Source organism: Cebus imitator, unplaced genomic scaffold (genome assembly GCF_001604975.1).
Source record: "Cebus imitator isolate Cc_AM_T3 unplaced genomic scaffold, Cebus_imitator-1.0 Scaffold31, whole genome shotgun sequence".
NCBI lineage: Eukaryota > Metazoa > Chordata > Mammalia > Primates > Cebidae > Cebus > Cebus imitator.
This window is the reverse complement of record NW_016107346.1, coordinates 8,813,149-8,831,872: the sequence shown is the minus strand read 5'-3', so window position 1 is coordinate 8,831,872 and position 18,724 is coordinate 8,813,149. Positions and strand designations below refer to the sequence as shown.

Genomic DNA, 18,724 nt, shown 5'->3' with positions numbered 1-18,724 from the left:
AAGCTAGTCAATGGGGCAAGGACAGCAGAAGCAGACAGTGGAACCATTTTGGAGGCGATTGCAATGACCCAGGCTGGACATGTGGATGACTTGGACAAAAGGGTAGCAATGGAGTTGGCAAGAAGTGATGGGAGTCTGGATTTATTTTGAAGGTAGAATAGGTGAGATTTGCCACAGGAGGGGATGTGGGTTATAAAAGAAATAGAGGCAGGAAAATTGCTTGAACCCAGGAGGCGAAGGTTGCAGTGAGCCAAGATCGCACCACTGCACTCCAGCCTGGGAAACAAAAACTCCATCAGAAAGCAAGGAAGGAAGGAAAGAGGGAGGGAGGGAAGGAGGGAGGGAAGGAGGGAGGGAAGGAAGGAAGGAAGGAAGGAAGGAAGGAAGGAAGGAAGGAAGAGAGGAAGGAAGGAAAAGAGGGAGGGGTGGAGGGAGGGATGGGGAGAGGAGTCCAAGATGTCTCTAAGGTTTTGGACCTCAGCTATTTGAAGGTTGGCAAGGTCTTTGGCAAAGCATATTAAATTGGAGAAGACCATGACTCTTGTAGCATAGTAACACTCTCAGGATTAGGGTTGTGGAAGAGGGACAGGTTGAAACCCAATTCTGGGGATGAATTCCCACCTTCTTCACCTATAGGCACTGAAGACATCCCAATACCCCAATTTCGTCTCATTCCATCCCCCTTTTTCAGTGGTCATTTATTTTTAAAAAAATATTTAGTACAATTTATAATTAGGTATATATAATTTATATCCAATTAAATGCAGAAATGTTAAATCCCTAATGCAAAGAACTTTAACATTCATATGCACCTGTGACACCACTACCCCATACCAGATATAAAATACTGCCTTAATCTCAGAAAGTTCCTTCCTGCTCCATGGAATCACACTGTGTGCACGCTCTTGTGTCTGGCTTATCAGCCTTGACTTAATGATTTTGAGAATCATTCCTATTGTTGCATGTATGAGTAGTCCTTTCCTCTCATTGCTGAGTAGTATTCCATGTTTGAATAAATCACAATCTGCCTGTCCTTTCATCTATCCATAGGCATTTGGGCTATTTCCTGTTTGGGTCTATTATAAATGTAGCTGCTATAAACATTTGTGCACAGCCATTTCGATGACATGTTTTCATTTCTCTCGGGAAAATACCTAGGAGTCGAAATGCCAGTTCATGTTTTAAGTACACATGTAGCTTTGTAACAAAGTTCCAAATAGTTTTCCAAACTGCTTGAACCATTTTCCACTCCCACCAGCAATGTCTGCGTTGCTGTACCTCCTCCCCAAGGTTTAGTGCTGCCAGTCGCTCTTGTGGATGGGTGGTAGTATTTTATTGTGGCTTTAATTTGTATTTCTAATTTGTAATTAGCATTTCGACTACTATAATAACATTGAACACTTTTCATATGTCTATTTGTCATCCATATATCTTCTTTAGTGAAATGTTTGTTCAAATATTTTCCCAATGTGTTAATTGGATTTTCTTTTTATTATTGATTTATATAAAAATTTTATACACTTTGAAGATGAGTCCCTTGTCAAATATATGTACTGTGAATATTTTATCTGTCTGGGGACTATCTGTACATTCTTTTTTATTAACATTTATTTTGAAGTAATTTAAGACTTCCAGAAATAGAAAGTAAAATAAGACTTGCAAAAATAATCCAAATAATTTCCAAATATCTTTCAGTCAGAACCCATAAATGCTAACATTTTACCACGTTGGCTTTGTCGGTTTCATTGTTTCTGTCTTTCATAGACACACACACACACACACACACACACACACACACACCAATTTTTTTCTGAACCGTTTGAGACTAAGTGACAGAGATGATGTTCCTTTATCTCGAATACTTCGAGTATTTTCTCGAAACGAGGACATTCTCTTACTGAGCCATAGTACAATGATCAAAATCAGTGCATTAATATGAATATATTATTATCTAATCTGCAGACCTTGTTCAAAATTCATCAACTGTCCCCCAATGTCCTTTATAGAAAAACAATTGCTAAGGCCAAGGATCCAAACCAAGACCACACATTGCATTTAGTTTTTATTTATCTTTAGTCTCTTTTTTTTTTTGAATAGCAAATAGTGTATTGGTAAGTACATGGTTTCAATGGGAGTAATAAATTCACATGAACAGGAGACAATAATCAAGTCAAAAGAATAAATGCTTACTAATTATCAGAAAATCTGTGGCCATTAGGGCTGGCACGTAAAAATCCAAAATCACTCAGAGGCCAAATCTTAAAGAAAATTCGTCCTCTTATTAGAATCCATACAGAATAGGTCCACAGTACCTGGAATCTGTAGAATTCTGTAGATTATCACCTTCTAACCAAACATGACCCACTGGCACATAACTATGGCTTTTAAATAAATTTGATGGTCCAGTAGTGAGGATTTTGTCTCCTTCCAAATCAATTACTCTTTTACAAATATTTGATTTGGATCACTTGGGCTTTTTGCAATCACTGTGTCACCTCTTTGGATACCATAAAATTGTTGACTAAGGTTTTCTGTGAAGACAATATTTGAATTTTGAATTGTAGGCTCTACTTATGGTCCAGAACACAAGATAACACCACCAACGTATTCAAAATCACAATGAGCTATACAGCCATACTGAACAGTATAGCCAACAAGTTGAAACGTTTTCCCTAGAACACCAAGAAGCATAGTTCTATGTAGACTCTGCCACCATTGGCCATAGGTCTATTCTATAATTCATTCAATTTTTAGGGAAGTCGCAGGGCTTCCAGAAAAAAAAATGCAGCTTGTCTCAAACTGTATGTGGGTGATCCATTTACAGTTTGTCAGTCAACCAGTCAACCAGTCATCAGCCTATCCATCCATTCATCCATCCACCCATCCATCCATCCTTTCATCTATCCATCAGTTACTTATTGTCTTTCACAACTTTGACACTTTTGAGGAGACATAGCATTTATTTTGTAGACTATTCTGTTCATTTTCTTTATGGTATATTTTGATGAGAATAAATTTTTATTTCGATTAAGTGTAATTCATTGGGAGTTTTTTATGGTTAGTGCATTTTGTGTCCTACGTAAGAGAATTCTGCCTACTCTAAACTCATGAAAAGATTCTGTATTTTTGTGTCTAGAGTGTCAGGGTTCTCATTTTTATACTTAGGTCTATCCATCATGCATTTTCAATTAATTTTTTTATGTGGAGTGAGACAGAGATTGAGATTCATCTTTATTTATCGTATCTAGTTGTTTCAGCACCATTTCTTAAAGATGAACTTCCTTTCCACACTGAATTGCCTTTGTATCTTTATCAAAAATAATTTGGCCACATATACATGGGTCTTTTTCTGAAATTTCCATTTTGTTACACTAACCTGTTCCTTATGCCAATACCACACTGTTTTGAGTATATAGCTTTATCATTAGTTTTGAGATTAGGTAGTGTAAATCCTCCAATTTTGTTATTTTTCAGACTTGTTTTGTCTAATGTAGATCTTTTGGATTTCTGTAAAATTTTATAATATAATTTCCTTCTTTAAAAAGCCTGTTGAGATTTTAATTATGATTGTATGGAATCAACAGATCAATTTTGGAAAAAAATATTTTTAAATTATTGAGATTTTATAAACATTTGTCATAAAATATTTTAAATTATTGAGATTTTATAAACATATGTCATAACATGATAAATCTTTCCATTTATTTAGGTCTTCTTTAATTTCTCTTAGCAATGTTTCACAAGTCTTGTACATGCCAATTTTAGTCCTAAGTAATTGATGTATTTAATGCTATTGTAAATGATATTTTTTAAATTTCATTTCTACTGTTTGTTGTTAGAACATAGTACAATTGAGTTTTGTATGTTAACTTTGTGTACTACAATATTGTTAAATCAATTTCTAGTCTCATTTTTTGTAGATTACATAGGATTTTCTACATACACAATCATGCTATCTGTAAATCATGATAGTCATCTTTTTGTCTGCATTATACCATTTTGGGTTTTGTTTTGTTTTATTTCTTTCTATATTGCACTGGCAAGGACTTTCAGTAAAAAGTTGACTAGAAGTATTGAAAGTGAACATCATTACCTTATTCTGATTTCGACCTTCAAATGAGGCATGATGTTAACTGCAAGCTTTTCTTTTTTTTTTCTGAGGTGGAGTTTCACTCTTGTTGCCCAGGCTGGAGTGCAATGGCACTGTCTCAGCTCACTGCAACCTCTGCCTCCTGGGTCAAGCGATTCTCCTGCCTCAGCCTCCTGAGTAGCTGGGATTACAGGTGCCCACCACTATGCCCAGCTAACTTTTTGTATTTTTAGTTGAGACAGGGTTTTGCCATATTGGCCAGGCTGGTCTTGAACTCCTGATCTCAGGTGATCCGTCCACCTTGGATGGGGATTACAGGCATGAGCCACCGCACCAGGCCAACTGCAAGATTTTCTTACACTTTTCTAAGATCACTTTTATCAAGCTGAGAACATTTCATTCTGTTCCTAATTTGCTGTTTGTTTGTTGTTGTTGTTGTTGTTTTAACATGAAACTTTGTGACAGAAACTATATGGCCTGGAAGACTAAAATATGTACACTCTGGCCCTTTAAGAAAAGGTTTCCAACCCCCTCTAAATAAGAATGTAAAGGCTACTTCAGCGCGTAGCATGTATATCAGTTTAGGTTTAATCAAAAGACAGAAGTCACACAGTGACTATAAAACAGAAGGTGACTATAAAGGAAAGGTTAATATGAAAATCATTAAATTATGATAAAAGGGAAGTGTAAGATGTAAGCGAACCCTTCATGGCACCCTAGGGCTGAAGGAGAGCACCTTAAGAAGGATGAACTTGGAATTGGGGACCCCATCCCCAAGGCTAGCATTCAGACCTTGTTAGAGCAAGTATAGTTGCAGCCCAGTGTTGGCAGAGCAGTTTGCTGGTTTGCACAGGCCATAGCTGGTCTGCAGTTACTGAGTGAGTAGGAAGCAGCTCTCTACTGGAGTGCAGGTGGGTTTGAGAAAGCCACAACCAGTGGTCAGCCACAACCAGTGGTCAGCCACATAGGTGTGCAGAGAAAATGGGAGCGCTCGTGTGAATAGGAGCCCTGTAACCGTGGTGTTTGTGATAGGAGGGCTGCAGCACCAGAAGGTCACAGCAGGCAAACCTGGGGGAAGTGGGCATACAGAAGCAGAGGGATTTGGAGCATCAGTGCATGTGGGAGGGCTGTGGCATGCAGGGCCCATGCTGCAAAAGCTGCAGAAAGATGACCACCAGGCCAGGCTGGAGCTGGGAGGTCATGAAGGGACCATGTGTGCCAGGCTTGTGGCGAAGGCAGAGCACTACCAGACATCCTGCCACCCGTGTCATCCACCAATGTTGCAGTCACCGGAAACCACAAGGGGGCCCCTTCCTGCTCCATTGCCACTCCAGCATCCTCTGCTGAGGAAGTTTAACATCATCCTTACTGTAATACTCAGAGAAATTCTGTCCATTGTTGCTGAGCAGGTATTGAAGATACATTTGGAACTGGGAGACAATGAATTGATAAGTGACGTGGTATGGTTGAAGAATGAGGTTTCCTAAGAAATCAAGTATCCACACGCCCAATATTCTTTTAGAAGATTCTGGAATGAAAACGAAAAGCAGATTCATTTTTTTAATAGATGATGAACCTGATTCCTATGTTAAATTTAACTTTGTTCAAAGTTAAAGAAATTTCAAGTGAAACTTTCTAGACTATTTGTCAAAATAAACCCAACTGTATAAAGAGTATTAAATTGTATCAAGAATGAAAACACACAAGACACCAAAAAGAGAGTAGTCATTATACACATAGTGGAATTATGCATTTCTTGGCTTTCAAATATTTGCAAGTCTCTAGAATAAGTATTATTGGAACTCAAAAAAAAGGTGAGCAGACTAAAGAAAATATTTTCATAATATAAACCAGGAAAAAGCCTCTGTCAATATTGTGCAAAAAGCTCATGAAAACTGAAAGAGAAAACATCAAAGCTTTAATGTAAATGGGCAAAGGACATGAATAGGTGATTCACACAGAGGACACACAAGTAATAAATATACATAAGAAAACTGTCAACTTTACTACCTCTTGAGATGCAAATTAAAGCTGTAATGGGATACTGTTTATGCATTAAATTTGGAAAAATAAAATAGAATGCTGGTAAAAATAAAATATGGTAGAACTGATAAATGGTTGATGGCAATACAAATTGTTTAAACTTCTCTTGAATTCAGATATTCATATCCCTAGAGTAATCCTACTTCTGAGACTATAACCGAAGGAAATAATTACAAAAAATAGAAGTTTTGAGGCATGTTTTTACAGTAGTCATTTTTAAAAGTGAAAAAGTGGGAACTAATTTAAATGTACATTAAAAAGGTCAACAGTGGCATAGATCACCCTGTTAATTATGTAATTCATTTCGCCAGGATCATGGCCAGTGACAGATGATTTGACCATGACCAAAAATCACTGGAAACTAATGCGGCACAATAGGCTATTTCTCAAGCTATAAAGCCTAATTAAAAGCAGAATAACAAAATTATATATTTACATCACTGTTAATATCCCTATGAACAAGAATATGTGTATATGAATGAAAACTAGAAAGTTATACAATTTATTTATTAGATTGACTTTCTTATTTTTATTTTTGACAGGGTCTTGCTCTGTCACCCAGGCTGGAGTGCTGTGTCACGATCATGGTTCACTGCAGCCCTGACTTCCTGGGCTCAAGCAATCCTCCCCCCTCAGCCTCCCAATTATCTGGGAATACAAGTGCACCACCATGCCTACATAATTTTTTTTAATTCTTTTTTTGTAGAGAAGGTGCTTCCCTATGTTTCCCAGGCTGGTCTCAAACTCCTGGACTCAAGTAGTCCTCCTGCCTCAGTTTCCCAAAGTGCTGAGATTACAGGCGTGAGTGACCATACCCAGCCGATTTTTAAAGTTATATTATTACTATTACAGTGATGCCTGTGAATTTTTTAAATTATGGCAACTAAAATGAAAATAATCCAGGTATGTTGACAGAGAGGAGCTGAGCAAGTCTCACCCCTCTTCTACATGATGTATTTCTATTAAGTCAGCCTTATTTCTCATTAGCTTTTTGCCAATTCTTGTGGAGACACATCACCCTGAGGCTTCACATCCTACCGAACAGGGTCGGGTAAGCCACGTCTCTTCTTCCTGGACTTGGGAGGACTGACTTTTTGGATACTGATACAGAACTTCACATTTGTTCCTGTTACGTCTTTTCTTGGCCTGTATATTTAGTGCATCATTGAAGGCTCTCAAGATTTTTTTGGATTCTGATTTACACTCCTTACTCACCATTTATTCTGAGTGCATGTTAGCTATACATTCTATAATTCTATATCCATATTAAAATATGCAGGACACTCCATATGTTCACTCGAGCCTGTGATAGTGATGTTGACCTGAGCAGTACTGAGTTCCAGAGCATGTCGTATCTATTAGCAAGCACTTTGATGCCGTTCACATCACAATCCAAAAAAAAAAAAAAAAAGCCTTGCATCCAGCACACTTGGGCCATCTTAGCAATTACCAAAGGTGATTGTCCTTCTTTTGGAGTAGAAAATGAAGGCTTTAGGCCTAAACAAAAGCTCAAGTGATTTCCCTGGGCCAAGAACAGACTCAGTTGTAACAGGGGCCAAGCTTGCCCTCAGTATTTAAGGTCTCATCTGTGCCCCTTCCCCCTGATATCACCCACCTCCTGCTATGACACCCATCCCATGGCACGCTCACTGGTCTGTAGGATCCTCAAATGTGCTCCTCAATCTTTCCTACCAGAACTTTTATTTGATTCTTTATCCACACTCTATCTCTTGTACCTACTTGCATTTTGAAAGAGATCAAAGTTTGAAAATAGAGAAATGACATTCCAGTGGTAGGACTTCAGGCATTGACGGTCAGACAGTAGAAATTTGGAGAGTGGGAGAGCTGGCACTGGGGTCTTATGGGCAGCCCCTGCCTAGCCACTGTTTGCAAAACTGACCTGAAAGAGACACAGAGTCCCAGGGGACAAGAGAGATTAAATCCTATGGTCCACAGTCCTTCTCAGGCTCTTAATGGTTTTTGGTTAGAATTTTTAACTATTCACATCTTGTTCATTAATTTAATTTAATTTTCCTTCTATTCTTCCAACTGCCAGGTAGGTGAGAGAACAGATGCCATCATCTTCATTGCCTGAGAAGAAAGCGGGCAGAATGGGCTTTAAAGACTGAAAACAACTGCTTTTCCCCAGCTTGGGGCCTCCTCACCCTGCAACTTTATACTGACTGACAGAATTCCTTCAGGGAAAACGGATGCATCCTTGCTTCTCATGTAAACCTTGCCTGTCTTCTCATAAATATTTTATTTCCCAAAAGCCATTCCTACAAATTGCCTTATCATTTGCCAAGGATCTAGATCTTCTGCCAAAGCAAGTTCACACAACCCTCCTTGCTGATAACTGGGTTTATCTGTTTGCATTTCTGTGAATCACCTGTTAGTCTGGCTTATCTACTTATCAGATTGTGTGTTCTTTAACACACTGGACACCATATGGCCCCCAGCAGAAAAGGCAGTCCTGTTGCCTACCTATGGGCACTATTTATGTGCCTTGCAACCCTGACTATAAAATAGCAGGTCCCTAGTACATCTAAAATTTGTTTGGACTGGGAAGATTTTACATAATTAGCAAAAATTTAGTTCCTTCCACAACTGTTTTTAAAGCAATGTGTACAATGTGCATACAGAATAAACAAATAACAAATTGTTTATTTACACAGTGAAACTGAATGAACTATAGCTACAAGCAACATCTCCGAATCTTAGTAACCTAATATTGATTGACAAAAGCAAAACGAAATGTCATTGAGGAGTTCCCCGAGCCACACATGTACACGCTTATGCTCAAACTCAATCCTTCTGGGCCTCGCTTGTATTTTCCTTTCATTTCCTGGCATCCAAATTCATAGGTGGATAGAATTGGTCTCATCAGGTTCCCTGACTCCAGACTTCCTCAGCTCCTGGGTGCCACTCTTCCCCACAGACCCCTCCCCGCTTCCTTAGTGTCCTGGCTGAGGCTGAAGCAACTTAGCATTCACCTGGTCACCACTCCCTTCCTCCCACTCTCACCTGCTCTGTCAGAAAGAGGAAATGGTGCCTTCTCCATAGCTCCCTTCTTCCTGTGGTCTCCCTATTCTGGCAAAAGACTTTGGGTTTCTCGGGATCATTCTTCTGGGTCTCTTAGTGACGTGGGCTTTTAGAACATCCCACTAATTTGTTCAGATGTTGCTGTATCCTGCATCTTCACAAAAACTTGATCATGCCTCAGTCAAAGCTTGAGCAATAATCAGAAAGGTCCCCAGAGGCCACTGCACTGAGTGAGCCTTGGGCCAAATCTGGACCCTCCATCCTGGCAGCGTAGGATCTTGCAGATCAATGCCTTTTGCAGGCAAATTAACAGATACATCCCCTTCAGTCTCTTTCCTATTCATTTCCAGTCTCCGTTCATCTGTTTCCACCTTTCAGACACCCAAAGTTCTTCCATAATAACTATTGCCACAGACATCATTTCCTAAGGAACAACTATGTACCCATTTTTGTGCTAAACACTCTATCTCATTTCGTCAGACTCGGGGTACTTCTCCATTTCATGATTAATTCTGTAAGGTCTTGTTTTCCCTTTCAAATCTTAGGAATGGTGTGCATTTCAGTAACAAGTCCAAAGGGATTTTTCATTTTTCAGGATGATGCCTTAAAATGATCTCATGATCACTACTATTTTCTCCAAAATCAGGATTTAAGATTTCTTGAAGCTCTGAAAATGATTATCTTCTGTTTCCAGACAACAGAAGATAATCGTCTGCTTCCAGTCTTCCCTGAGGACAAGCCAGCAGGAAACAGCTTTAACTTGTTGCATAAATTAATGGGATTAGAAGAAATAAAGCATTTTCTGACAATGAGGACTATAAAAAATTGCACATAATAACTGAGGCACATGTAGATTCCCTGGAATAAGGACACTGAAGTCCTGGATGAGGCAAAGTCTCACTGATTATATTTTCTCTTGTGTTGAATTAATTTCACATTCCTTTCAGAAGCCCAAATAATGAAACAAGAATTCTCCGGTCCTCCAACTTCTGTTGTTTCAACTTCCTTTTGTTGATTCACCACTTCCACTTATTTGCTCTTCCACTACCAGAATCCCTTGAATCTGAACAACTAACCCTGACTTTTCTTTGGGGGAAAATTAGTCTAGGTTTTATTCACCTCTTTAAGACATGTATGGTGTGAGCCATTCTGATTCTTTATATCTTCAGTCAAGAGTATACACTTCATCTCTCCCTTCAAGTATGGCATGAACTCGATAAACTTAAGCCTTCTAAAGATAATGTCTTCAGTGAACAGGCAATTTGGTAAGTATGCTAGGAAACGCCATGAACTCCAAGTCCTCAGAGAAGCTCTGGTTAGCTGGCTTTTGTGGAGTTTCTTCCCATGAGGGTATCAGTCATGAAAACCTGGAACCCAAGAGGCTGTCTGAGACTTATCCTAGATAAGGAGGCTTGGATTCCTCCCGAGACGTGCTCCTACGATCCAGAACCAGAGCGTGCAGCTGCCAGTGAGGGAGAGGCGGGATTCTGTCTTCATCCTTCATGAAGTGTGTTCTTGGACGTACACCTTCCTGGAGGAAAATGAGTTTTAGTAAATAAAGTTATTTTCTCCCAAAAGAGTTTAACTTCCTTGGGCTTCAATAGAAGATAATGATTACTAGCTGGATTGGTGGGTTTTAATTTTTAGTTTAAGAAATCTGGTGTTAGCTGATGTAATAGAAGGAAACAAAAACCCTGCAAGGAGAATGCACATTGTCCCAAAGAGTTTCTAACGTCTTCCCTAAGACAGTAAAAGAGTCCAAGAGTGTGTGTGTGTGTGTGTGTGTGCCCATCTTTAAACTTCAAACTCCCAGATCTCTGCTGCGTACTCATCCAGTGTGGATTACACTACCAGCAAAACATCCCAGGAAGGAGTCCGGAATGGCCATCTGCAATTAGGAGAAAATCCAGAATGGAAGGACGGACTTGTTTGCTTTCTTGCCCCTGACTCTCCCCCTCTTCTCTGGAAGGCTGGGGATGTGAACGAGTGACTTCTGCCTCTTTCGGACCGCCTTTGAGGCTCCGTATCCTCACCTGACTTTCGCACGGAGAGGGAGGCCACAGTCTCCTTCCGTCGTCCCCAGCACAGTCCTGGGCCGGGAGCGCGGGGGAGGGAGCGAGCGGAGCTGCGCCCAGGAGGCTGCGGGAGGAGGCGCTCCGCAGACCCCGGCGCGCCGCGGAGAAGCTCAAACTTTGGCGGGGGTAAGGCTTTTAGGGGCTTTTGAGCTGGGAGTTTTGGGGGGCGCCAGGAGGTGTGCTGGAGGTGGAGATCCCAGACAGGAGGTGAATTAGAGAACCGCAAGCGGGGGAGGGCGGCGGCTGCGCGCAGGGGTGGGCGCGGCGCTGTCCGCAGCCCCCGGTGCTGAAACGGGCCGCCGGCTGGAGAGAAAGTGAAAAAGGGCCGGCTGCGGCCTCAGTTCCCACCTCTGGCTTCCACACCCCTCCAGCCCAGTTCAAAGGACAGGAAACTGTCCCCGTTCTCCCCAAGCCGATCGCACCCCCTTTTACTCACGTCCCGCAGCCGCGCTGGGCCGAGCCCGCTGAGCCGTCGGGGCGGAGGCAGAAGGAGCAGGACTGGCTCCCGCTGGGGACGGGCAGGACACCCAGCCGCGACCCCACCTCATGACATCTCCTCCGGCCACGCTGCCCCCCGGAGGCGGCGCCCCGCTCCTCCAGGACTGCCAGCCCGGGAAGGACCCTCTCCCTAGGTTCCAAGTCGGGGACGGGCGTCGCGTCTCCTCGAGACCGCGTCGCGCCAGGGGAAGTTGAGTCAGTGGCCTTGGAGGGAGCAGGGCCCGGGAGGGCAGCGAAGAAGGACTGGCCCCCAACGCAGGGGAGCATTCAGCCTTGAGGATTCAAAGAGACTACTTGGCTGAAGAGGAGGAGAGAATTAAAATTCTTAAAGGAGTGCGCGGTTACTTTTTTTAATGATAAAATCACACCCGGGATTTCGGACGCCCGGGACTTAGTGTCTTTGATGGAAGAGAAGGCGCGGTGGGCTCTCTGATCCTCTGCAATCCCCTAACCGGATAAAGGCGCCAGGCTCCCCGCCCTCAGGCTTTTCTCCTCCGCTCAGCTCCCGGCCCCTCCCGACGCCCATAGGGGGCTGGGCCCGAAGGCTCTCACACTCCCTCAAGCTCCGGCCGGGTGATTCATTATATTGGTGTGTGGGCACAGGGTCCAATTTACGGGGTGCGTTCACATACCCCCAAGTGAGAAATCATGGGGGACGCGGGTGGCTGGGCCGAGAGAGGAGAGATGGTCACTCGTGCGTGCTATCCACAAACTGGGTCTTCTACGCCAAACTCCCGGTTGTAGGAAAGTTGGCCAGGTCGGAGGACCCAAATGGGATTTCACTGAGCTAGCGAGAGCTTCTTTGGGTTCTTTGGGGTAACGGGGAGCACAGGAACTCCCCCTGCTTCGCACCAAGGTCCAGACAATCGCATTTCCTCTTTGGCCTCCGTTTGGCCACAGGGGGGGCGCTTTCCCCGGTGCAGATGCCGGGAGGGGAGGAGCGGTGGCTCTTGAGGTGACTGGCTGGTCGGCGCAGGATCTTAATCACTTTAGCTGGGACTTTGGTCGTGACTACGTGTGCACTTGCCTTTGATGCTCCTGTTTCTATGTCTTTTCTGTCCTCATTCAGTATCTGCTAGCGGTGGCTGCTTCTGGTTGAGATTGCCATGGCGACCAGTCTCTAGTCGCCATGATACCCAGAAGGTAAACATTTGGAAGCTACTCAGGCTCTTCTCCAGCTCTGGCCGCTAGTTTCCTAAGGGAGTGGGGCCGGACGGCAGTGACCTGGTTCCAGAACCCTTTTTCGTCCGCACCCTCCCCGGCCTTCCCGCTTCCCACAGCGTCCTGCTTACCTGAAACCCCTGCTAATCTCCCACCAACCACTGTGGCCTCAAGGTTAAAATGGGCCATGCTTTTTTTCTCTATCTCCCAGTTACATACACTTAGGCCAGGGTAAACAGTTTCGCCTCTGACCTAATGCATTTTGGTAACACTCTCACTGTTCCTGAGTACAGAGGACAAGGCTGAGTCCGGTAGGAGAAACAAGAATTTTCGAACAGACACAGTCCCTGCCCTCTGGGACCTCACAGTGTAGTGTGGCAGACAAATCCTTGTGCAACCTACCAGGTAGCCTGTGCTCTGGGTGTGAATGGAAGTGATAACAGAGCCCTGAGAGTAGAGAAAGGTGGGAGTGACTGACTCCTGATCAGGGTGGGCCTCCTGGTGAGGTTATGTTGCAGCTGGAACTTGAAATCAACTGGTCAGGAAGAGAGGAAATCTCTCTAGGCAGAAGCAAGGATGTGTGGATTACTCAGGAGAGGATAGGCCTGCTATGGTGATGTATAGACTTGGAACATCTCTCTGGCTTTACCCTTTGCTTATGCAGTGTCTGAGGTTGTGAGTTTTGGGGGGTCCTGCATCATGGGGGAAGTCCACTGGCCAGAACCTATCACTCAGCCTTCACCTGGCCTAGAAGGGAGGCTGGAAAATGTAGGAGTCACAGGATGAGCTTTGGTGAGTACTGTCCCTGCCAGTAGGTGGGGGTAAAAAAATGTATGACACACATGAGGAAAGGGTGAGTAATTTGGCTTAGATGAGCATCCAGTTTAGGCTGACTTGATCCAGATTGTGAAATGTCTTGACCATCAGGCTAGGAAATGGAGACTGTGCTGGAGAAAATAGGCATCTCTTAAAGCTTCTGAGAAGAGTGACATGATCAGAACTACCTTTCAGAAAGATTCTGGGATCACTATGGAAGGTTCATTCATTTACACATTTATTCATTCTACACTCATTGAGCACCTCTTAGAGCCAGGGACTGGATGGATTGTAGCAGTGAGAGGCTGAAGAAGAGAGATGAGCAAAGATAATTATTTCAGCCATCCTGGGGACAGAGAAAGACCTGGACGAAGAGAGGAATAGAGCTCAAAGAGGCCAGGGGATGCTTCTGTTCTGGTTCGACACTTATACACTTGCTGTCTAGCAGAGACCCTGGCACAGGGTGAGTGCTCAGTCCATTTCTGAATTAGTAAATAGAAGAGTTGGAGGGGACAAGGAAGAGAGATAGCTGTTGCTGTGACTGGTGAGACTTGATGATGCTGGATCTGAGGCAGTAAGAGAGAGGGAGGAGTAGGTGCTCATTTCACCGGGTAGTCGGTTGGCTCTGGGTGTTGCTCATGGAATTAACCAAGACAGTACTGCAGGGAGAAAGATCATGCTTGGCAGTAGTTGGGGGAGAGACTGATTCCATCCAGAACAGTTTTGCTCCAAGGAAAATTCTTCTGTGAACGTGCTGCACCCCTCACTCGACCTGTACGCCAGAACTCATCTAATTCCCAGAGTGCTTATTTTGTCCTCCTTTGCAGGATCCATACATTTCTTCTTAAATTATAATAATGCAGTGTAAGAGTTAAAGTTAAACTGGCTTCTGCCCCTCAGCTCTGCCACTGGGTGACTTTGAACCAAGATATTTAATCATTCTGAGTCTCCGCTTCTTGGTGTGTACATTGGAAGTAGTAATACTTATAATATCTGCCTCATTGAGTTGTTGGAGGGATTAAATGAAGTAATTGAAGTGATTTCCTCAGCTATCGTAAGTGCTCAAAGTTAGATATGAACATCTTATTACTTCCTAATAAAAGAAATGTATTACTTTTATAATCACACCATAAAAGTTAATTAAGAAAAAAAAAAACTCTTTACCTCCCACACTTGCAGTTAGATTTGGAGCATCTATGGGGCTGGCTATAGAGAGCTCTGGTTCCCCAGCTCTGATAAGGCCTGAAAAGCACTTTCAGCCTCTTGCAATCTCAACCTGAACAGCTGAATCTTATTACAAAGCAGCAATTTCAAAACTGAGCACACTCAGAGCTGAGGAACTCAGAATCCCATTAATTCTGAATCATCTCTACAGAGACCAGGACACTTTCTAGGGATGAGACAAGCCCCTGCCTCTTGGTTAAGTAACATAATTGATCATCTTGATCCAATTTCAGTGCATTTTCTTTTACCCAAATTTCTTCCTGTTCTTGAGAACAATGTTAACCTTCTCCTCAGACAGGAATTGAAAATTTGCAGCTGACATTTGGAAGCTTCCATTTTCTCATGTTATAAAAATGCCATAATTCACAGAGAAAGAACTCTACCTTCCAGCCATGAAGTTTCTTTGGAAAACAAGACTCAACTCTCCTAAGTCCGACTCATTATCTCCATCATGGTGCAGGAACATTAATGGGTTTGGGGCAGCTTCCATAGAGAGGGGGGAATTGGATTCTTACCCTCATCTCCCCTCATCACCTTGGAGCTCAATCCTGAGCACAACTGGATACACCCTTGTTGTCTAAGACTTGAGCTGCCTTTCGGGGACCTTTCTTGGGTGGGTGGAGAAAGCTTTAATACTTACTGGTCCCAGAGTTGGCCTTGTTTCTTGAGAGGCAAGGGATTAAAAGCTTACAGGCTCTACAATTAGATTGCCTGTTGAAGTCCTGCCTGTATGAACTGTGTACCTCAGTTTTTTCCTCTGTAAAATGGGGATAATATGGTTTGGCTGTGTCACCACCCAAATCTCATCTTGAATTCCCATGTGTTGTGGGAGGGACCCCGTGGGAGATAATTGAATCACGGGGACAGGCCTTTCTCATGCTGTTTTCTTGATGGTGAATGAATCTCGCGAGATCTGATGGCTCTATAAGGGGGAGTTTCGCTGCACAAGCGCTCTCTCTTTGCTGCTGCCATCCATGTAAGATGTGACTTGCTCTTCCTTCCACCATGATTGTGAGGCCTTCCCAGCCATGTGGAACTGTAAGTTCATTAAATTTCTTTCTTTTGTAAATTACCCAGTTTCAGGTATGTCTTTATCAGCAGCAGGAAAACAGATTAATACAGGGGATAAAATACTACTTACCTCATAGGGTTATTGAAAAGATTAAATGAGTTGATACTTGTAAAAAGCTATAGAACAGTGACTGGTATAATGTAAGCCCTCCAAAATGTTATCATCATTATTATTAATGTCATATTATGGCATTTCTCCCCATTTTGTGAGTTCCTTGTAGCTGATATTGTGAGTTTTGCATTTTAAAAGTGTTTTGATTTTAGATTTAAGATGATTTCTTTTTTGATATAATTTTCATGCCACAAATGTCACCCATTTAAAATGCGCATTTCACTGGTTTTTAGTATATTCATAGTTATGCAATCATCACCACATTATAATCTTAGAACTTTTCAACACCCTCAAAAGAGACCCCATATCCATTAGCAGTCATTCCTTTTTCTCATTCTCTCCACTCCTACCCCAGGCAACCTCTACTCTACTTTCTGTCTGTATGGATTTGCCTATTCTGGACATTTCATGTACATGCAATTATATAATATGTGGTTATTTTTGTCTGGCTTCTTCTACTTAGCACAATATTTTCAGGGTTCACCCCACTGTAGCATGTATCACTATTTTATTCATTTCTATTGCCAAATAAGATTCCATCTGAGTAACATTCCATTATGTAGACATACCACATTCTGTTTATCCATTTATCAGTGGATAGGCCCTAATAAATGATTGTCATTTCCACTTTGGGCTATTGTAAATAATGCTGCTATGAACATTCATGTACAAGTTGTAGCGTGGACACGTTTTTATTTCTCTTAGCAGTGGAATTCCTGGGTCATATGGTAACTCATGTTTAACATTTTGAGGAATTGCTCAGCTGTTCTCCAAAGTGGCTACATCATTTACATTCCCACCAGCAATGAATGAGGCTTCCAGCTTTTCCAAATCACACTGTGGAAAATGATTAATTGTATGTATCAACTTGCCTGGGATACAGGGTGCCCAGATAAAACATTATTTCTGGGAGTGTCTGTGAGTGAGTTTCCAAATGAGATTAGTATTTGAATCCATGGACTGGACAAAGCAGATTGCCCTCCCCAATGTTGGTGGCCACTATTCAATCCATTGAGAGCCTGAGTAGGATAAAATGTAGAGGAAAGGGGAATTCACTCTTGGAAGTGGGACATCATCAGTTTCCTGCCCTCTATTGGCCCTCTGGTTCTCAGAACTGCACCTCTAACTCTTTATAACAAATCATATGTATATACAGTTAACTGTTGAGCAATGCAGGGATTAGGGGTGCTGATCCCTGACACAGTCAAAAATCCATGTATAACTCTTTGGCTTCTTCAAAAATTATTTACTAATAGCCTACTGTTGAGTTACCTATAACATAAATAGCCAATTAACATATATTTTATATGTTCTATATATTATGGGCTTTAACATATATTATGTATTCTAACTCTAACTCTAATATATATTATGTATTCTAACAATAGAGTAAGCAAGAAAAAAATGGGTCTTTTCAATTTGTCACGTATCTCCAAAAATGTTCCAATATATTTATTGAAAGAAAATCATGTAGAAGTGGACCTGTACAGTTCAAACCCATGCTGTTCAAGGATCAACTGTATATATATATATCCTATTGTTTCTGCTTCCATGGAGAACCCTAACTAATACACTCACTAACACTTGTTGTGGTAATATTAACATTATTAACCTTATATAGTTTTTTCTTTCTGTTTTTGAAACTCTGTAATATTTTTTATTTCCTCCACATAGGTTTATATTCACACATAAAATATGACAGGATCCTCAAGTATAATATTTGCATTGTAGGGTTTTGTTATTTCATGGAACTTCTGGAATGGAAGGACCTTTTATAGCTATCCTAGTCAATGTTGAGTACAGTCATCCCTCAGTACCTGAGGGGCATTGGTTCCAGGACCTACCAACAATACCAAAATTTAACAGAGGCTGAAGTCCCTTATACAAAATGGCATAGTATTTGTATTAGGTTAGTACAAAAGTAATTGCAGTTTTTTCATTACCAATCTAATAAATAGCCTACTGTATTAGTCCAGTCTTGCTTTTTAAAAATTTAGTTATTATACTTTAAGTTCTGGGGTACATGTGCAGATCATTCAGGTTTGTTACACAGGTATACACATGCCATGGTGGTGGTTTGCTGCATCTATTGCCCTGTCATCTACATTAGGTATTTCTCTTAATGCTATCCCTCTCCAATCCCCCTACCCCCTGCTATTCTTCCCATAGCTCTTCACCCTCCAGACCCCAATGTGTGATGTTCCCCTTCCTATGCCCATGTGTTCTCATTGTTCAACACCCACTTATGAGTGAGAACATGCGGTGTTTTGTTCTCTGTTCTTGTGTCAGTTTGCTGAGAATGATGGCTTCCAGTTTCATCCATGTCTCTGCAAAGGACATGAACTCATCCTTTTTATGGCTGTGTAGTATTCCATGATGTATACGTGTCACATTTTCTTTATCCAGTCTATCTTGATGGGCATTTGGGTTGGTTCCAAGTCTTTGCTATTGTGAACAGTGCTGCAATAAACATACGTGTGCATGTATCTTTATAATAGAGTGATTTATAATCCTTTGGGCATATACCCAGTAATGGGATTGCTGGGTTAAGTGGTATTTCTATTTCTAGATCCTTAAGGGATCACCACACTG

General features: G+C 42.0%; 1 protein-coding gene and 1 pseudogene across 1 annotated transcript in view; one reads left to right on the top strand and one right to left on the bottom strand.

Annotated features, from left to right (window-relative positions):
* Positions 1 to 2,163: 2,163 nt before the first annotated feature.
* Positions 2,164 to 2,812, bottom strand: LOC108301024 (annotated as a pseudogene).
* An 8,191-nt stretch (positions 2,813 to 11,003) lies between these two features.
* Positions 11,004 to 18,724, top strand: part of CNGA3 (cyclic nucleotide gated channel subunit alpha 3) — a 64,238-nt gene continuing 56,517 nt past the window's right edge. Inside the window, exon 1 of the mRNA XM_017524070.2 lies at positions 11,004 to 11,370. The gene's annotated coding sequence lies outside the window, so the exon portion shown is untranslated. The remainder of the gene's footprint in view (positions 11,371 to 18,724) is intronic.